The sequence below is a fragment of the Jatropha curcas genome, chromosome 3, assembly GCF_041381405.1.
Source record: "Jatropha curcas cultivar XTBG-Jc1 chromosome 3, XTBG_Jcur_1.0, whole genome shotgun sequence".
Lineage (NCBI taxonomy): Eukaryota > Viridiplantae > Streptophyta > Magnoliopsida > Malpighiales > Euphorbiaceae > Jatropha > Jatropha curcas.
Window position 1 is genome coordinate 13,627,874 of NC_143153.1, and position 6,308 is coordinate 13,634,181.

The window sequence follows — 6,308 nt, forward strand, 5'->3', positions numbered from 1 at the left end:
TTCCAAAACAACCCTAAAAAATGTCAAGCATAATCGTTGAGAGGTAATTCTTTAATACCTCGTCTCCACTCGGACCATCGTTTCTTCGATCCTTTCAGAAGAGCGATGTCATCCACATTGTCCGTTTCCTCGAGTCATATAAGTGACTTTGTTCTCTTTGATTCCTCAATCGATTGGATAAGTACAACACCAATGTTTTGAAGTATTGCATGGTCAGCACCATTCTGGGGGCAAGAAGTGATAAGAACCTTCACCATTCTCCCATCACAGAAGTAATCACGGAATTTTTAGTCTTTCATTAAGAAGAAATTCTATTTCAGCTAATAAGGGCATCAACTCTCCCAAGCAGGGGGCAAAATCCTCCAAGTCGGATTCAGGGGCAAGTGTAAAAAAAAAAAACATACACAACCCAGGGTGGAACCCAACCATCGTCAATCTCTCTCACACAAACCCAGGGTAGAACCCGATTAATGGTTAACCTTTTTTTTTCTACATAAAACCTAGGGTGAAACCCTAACCAATAGCCAACCTTTCCTTTTCATCCAAAACCAAGCCATTTGATCATTTCGACTTTAGGTGGACCCTTGGTTCTCAAAGGAAAAAAAAACAAAAATAAAACAAATCTCTTTTCAAGCCCTCATTAAGAGGCAAAACATCTTTTCAAGCCCTCATTAAGAGGCAAAACATCTTTTCAAGTCCTCTAAGAGGCAAAATCTCTTTTCAAGCCCTCATTAAGAGGCAAAACATCTTTCCAAGCCCTCATTAAGAGGCAAAATCTCTTTTCAAGCCCTCATTAAGAGGCAAAACATCTTTTCAAGCCCTCATTAAGAGGCAAAACATCTTTTCAAGTCCTCTAAGAGGCAAAACATCTTTTTAAGCCCTCATTAAGAGGCAAAATCTCTTTTCAAGCCCTCATTAAGAGGCAAAATCTCTTTTCAAGCCCTCATTAAGAGGCAAAACATCTTTTTAAGCCCTCATTAAGAGGCAAAATCTCTTTCCAAGTCCTCTAAGAGGCAAAATCTCTTTTCAAGCCCTCTTTAAGGGGAAAACCTCTTTTTCAAGTCCTCTAAGAGGCAAAATTTCTTTTTAAGTTCTCAAAGAGGCAAAGACATCTTTAAGTAACAAACATAAATCCATGCATTTGATCATTTCATTTCATAGAAAAAAGCAACGGCAGGGTTTCCTCCTCTGCCCATCCTCAAAATTTGCTCCTTCAGACAGCCACTGGCTTTCATAAATCATTTTTATGATAGCCAGTGGGGGGCAACTGTGAATACTCAAATTTTGAGGCTTCTAATGTTGCTGGTGGCATGTGAAACTCTTTAAATGGAGGAAAGCACGCCTGCTACAGTGCCGTGCCAATTAATTTGACTTTGCTAAAAAGCCAATTTTCCCGGCCGCGGTGATGGCGGCCGCTATCGCCGCCGGCGACAGCGGCTGCAGTCGCCTGTGAATACTCATTTTTTTTTAGGCTCAAAGAGCCTGTTTTTCGAGACTGCAAACAGTCCGGCCGGACCGAAGGCCATTTTGGAAGTTCACCGGAAGTGTGCCAATATGGTACTTGAAATGTCCGAAAAATTACGAGGATCACGGAACTGGTCTCGGAATATTTTTTGGAGGTCCGGAACTCCCGGAAAAGCCTCCGGAATGAAAAAAAAAGAGAAAAAGGGGAAAACGCACACGTGCCCGCCCGCGGGGGTGGGCATACCCGCCCAGGCCAGGCGGGCACGCCCGCCCAAGCCAGGCGGGCATGCCCGCCCAGCTTGGGCGGACACGCTCGCCCAGCATGGGCGAGCACGCCCGCCCTCGAAGGCGGGCAGGGGCGCCCGGGATCACGTTTTTTCCTATAAAAAATGGCTCTGGGGCTCCGTTTTGAGACACTCAGTCTGTGTTGACGGACGCTCCTTCTCCCTTACGCTCTTTGCGATTCTTTACTGCTTTCTTGCATTTTTTTAATTTTAGTTTTATTTTATTATTGTGATACTTGGTCACCTAAAATTAAATTAATTAAAATTCCCTTAACGAGGAGCTTAACCTGGAGTTAAGAAGTGGCCGTCGATTAAATCAGGTACGTAAACTAAGTTCTGCCTATTTAATTTTAGCACTTCATGCATGCTTCTCTTCTACTCCTAATAACTCTACAATTGCATAAATGCATTTCATGTCATAAACGGCCTCAATTAAATAAAATTAGGCTAAATGCCCGGTTAATCAATAATCGTGGTATTAAAGTCTAGATCGACAGTATTGGCTTAAAATACCTAGTTAATTAATAGCTATGGTATGATTGCCTTTATTTCGAACAGCCTGGCTTAAGTCCAATTAATCAATAATTGTGGCTAAAAAGCCTTAATCAATCACGTTTTGGCAATAAATTGCCTACAATTAAATCAACCACATTTTGGCAATAAATTGCCCACGGTTCAATCAATTTTTGGCAAACAAATTGCCTATAAATTAGATTAACCACTTTTTAGCGACAAATTGCTTAAATTGCAATTTTTGGCTAAAAGCCTTCAAATACCAATTTTGGCACAAATGCCTTAATCACTTTGGCGACAAATCGCCTAATCAATTTTTGGCAAACTAATTGCCTAAATCCATCTTTTTGGCTAAAAGCCATAAATCAATCAATTTTTGGCAGTAATAAGCCCAAACATCAATCTTGGCAACAATCGCCCAATCATCACCTTTTGGCAATCAAATTGCCTAAATCACTCTTTTTGGCTAAAAGCTATTAAAATCAACATTTTTGGCATCAAATGCCTAATCAAATCAATCGATCTTTGGCAAAAAGCCTAAACAAAATGCACAAAGCATACACACACTCATGCATAAAGCATACCCGTTCAAAGCCCTTCAAAGAAGGCCTATCGAACTACGTTGACTTTGATCTTCCATTCAAACGGAAGTACGTAGGCACGTTTGGGATTTAACCCCGGGCGGCAAGTCAAAATCACATAAACATTTTTCATTGGTCCCAATTACATCATCTTTCACCCTGCAAAGCATTCATCTTTGGTTAGTTCATCAGCATGACATAGTCTCGAGATCCACCTCAGGTTCGTAGACCATGCCTTGAACATTTGGGATAATTAATCTAGTAACTAGGTTAATTAAAATTGGAGTCACTTAAGGTTTTTTCCTAGTTTACCCTAAAATAATTAAACAAGGTGGCGACTCACACATCACGTGCATTTCTTCCTTAGTCACATGCATTCATATGCATTGATATTTTGGGGAGGGGTTCACAAGTAAGTTTTGAGAGAAAAAGATTCATTCAATGAGAGAGAGTGCTCTTAAAACAATTACTCTTACTTCACCAAATTGAATAAGGCGTGAATGTTCCTTTATATAGGGAACAAAGGAGCTGTCACCTTTTGGAAAGAGATCAGAATATCTTCTTTCCTTATTTTAGAAGATGTGAAAATCTTTGTTACCAAAAATTGTTTTATCCCTTTTTGGTAAGAGAATAAAACCCGATTTTCACTTTCCTTTAGAAAAGATTTTCGACAGCATTTATTTTGGAAAGAATTATTTGCGGAAAAGATGTTCTTACTAAAACCGAAAGATATTCCTTTTCGTTTTTAGGTAAGAAAATAATTTTAAGTACTTTAGATCTTTCAAAATATATTTCCGAAAAAGTGAATGATTTTATTACCAAAAACATTAGAGAAGAAATCTCTTTAGTTTTAGGAAAATAAATCTTTTCGATTTAAAGGAATATTTTCGAAAATAAAATAAAGGAATTTATTTTGAGAAAATCTAATTTCCGAAAATACTTTTGAGAGAGAAAAAGATTTTTGTGCATATATATCAACTTTCTCTCTATCCTACAAAGTTTCCTAAATACCTAGATTACTAGGATCTTCGAAATCTTCACTCTCAATGTAGGACTTGCCTTGTATGATTTCTTTCCAAAGAAATTCTGCATAAAATAAAATTAGCACAAATAATGTAATTTAAATTTATTTGTTTTGTAATAATCATCAAAATCCGAGATAAGCATTTTGACCCTTGAGCCAAAAATCTCCCCCTTTTTGATGATGACAAAACCAATAAATTTAGCAAACATAAAAACATGTGCTCCCCCTGAATTTTACGCATAAGAGTTCTAATCATGTTAAAAGATTTTAATATAAAGCATATTAGAACATGTATTTTGCTCCCCCTGAATAGATGCAGTAAAAACTGTTTTATGAAAAATTAGAACTAGGGAGACATTTTTAGAAAATGATTTTAGAACTAACAAGTATACGCAAGATATTCTAAGTTCTAATAATCAGAGCACAAGTATTAGAACTAGCAAAGATAAACAGGATATTCTGAGTTCTAATATTTAGAACATATGGTTAGAGCAATAAAATAGAATAGAAGCTGATAAAAATAGAGCGAAAGATCTTACGCCCATCCTGCAAAACAGTCGTTAGAATAAGAATCTTAGTTCTAAAATCACTCAGCTTTAGAAAATATAACTCACCAAAAGATAGACCATATTAGAAAACAATAAACACACAGATAACCACTAAAATATAAGTCCTTGTGGTTGCCAAGTACCACCAAAATATCTGTCACTGTCACCAAGTACCATCAAACTACCTGTTCTCCCCCTTTTTGTCATCATATAAAAAGGGTTAGACAAAGTCATATCAAAAAGAAAAACAGTTCCACAAAATATAATCCTACGAAAATAAAATAAAAATTGTTCAAGACATATAAGAAACAGATCAAAGAGGCTTAGAACTAGTTCTAAGTCTTTTAGAACTCCTTAAGGGCTGAGCTGGAGCAGTTTCAGAAGAGCTTTCTGTCTTTTTAGAAGATGGATGCAGTGGAGGCTTTCTTCCATGTGTTCTGTGTTTGCCAGCAGTATGCTTCACATTCTTTGGTTTCTCTGAAGAGGGAACGTAGGGTGTTCCTTTTACTTTGAGAGTAGCTAGCTTCCTTGTATTTATATCCTTCATTTTCTCCAAAGTCTTGATAAGAGACTGATTCTGTTCAATTACAGCCTGGCAATGTTGTATTGCCTCATCAAGCTCTTTGTTGTGTTCTTCTATTAGCTCTTCCTCTATTCTCTTCAGCATGGCTTCCCTACTCCTTTGAGCCGATAAAAACTCAGACTCTTGCTGTGTCCTATCCTCAGTAGTTTTTTCCTCATCACTAATTTCTATTTTCTCTGTTTCAGCATTGCTGTCTTCCTCAGCTTCCTTCCCTTTTTCTTGCTCTTCATGTTCTTTCTCTTTTTCTGCTTCTTCTTCTTTTAATTCTTCTTTATCTGTGGCACTTTCCTTTTCAGTTTCTTCTCCTTCTTCTTGTGTTTCTTCTTCTTCTGTCTTTTCTTCAGTCTTCTTTTCCTCTTCTTTCACTTTTTCTTCTTTCTCTATTTCATCTAATTTTCCTTTCCCCTTTTCTTTTCTCTTCTTCTCAACTTCTTCTTTACTCTCCTTTTCCTTAATTACTTCTTCTTTTGATTTTCCAGTTTCCCTTTTTACTTTCTTTTCTTCCTTTTCTTTTTCTGTCTTCTCTTCTTTCCCTTTCTCTTCACCTGATTCCTCATCCTTCATTTTCAAGGATCCACTATCCAGCTTGGAAACAGACTGACCAACATGCTTATCTAAATCAACATTCAGAAACTCAAACACAGGCGTGAGAATCATACCATAGGGTAGCTTTTTGGGGTTGCTCTGCAGTTTGTCAAACACAATGTGACATAGATTGATAGGTTTCTTCTCAACTATGTGCCACATAATGCATAGTTCCACTTGATTCACATACGTCAGTGAAGCGCTCTTAGGATAGATATAATGTACAATGATCTTGTACAACCATTTCATGCTTTCTGTCAAGTTGGAGCATTCTATTGAACCCTATTTGTCTACAGATACCTTTTTCATTATCTTTTTCACAAAGTCTTCCTTCTTGTAATCACTAACCCTAGATACATCTTTGATTTTGGTCACTCTGGACCCAGCATTAGGTATATTAAAAATTCTCCCAAAATCATCATACGAAATTACCCTGGTTTCACCCTGAAGTTTCACAGAGATCTCCTCTGTCCCACAGACTTTCAACGAGCCATAAAACTCCTTAACTAGGTTCTCATAACATAGCACATTTAAAGACAGAAACTTCATCCAGCCTTGGAACTCAAAAAGCTCCTTGAAGTTAAACTCATTACCACCAAAAAATTTCCAATCAATCACATAGGAGCGCATAAGAGGGTAAGTTGAGAGAATCGACTTACCTTTGTCATGAGCTTTCACTCCCTGTTTCTGTGAAGTGCTCGTTTCAATTTTTCTTTTCTTGGTTTT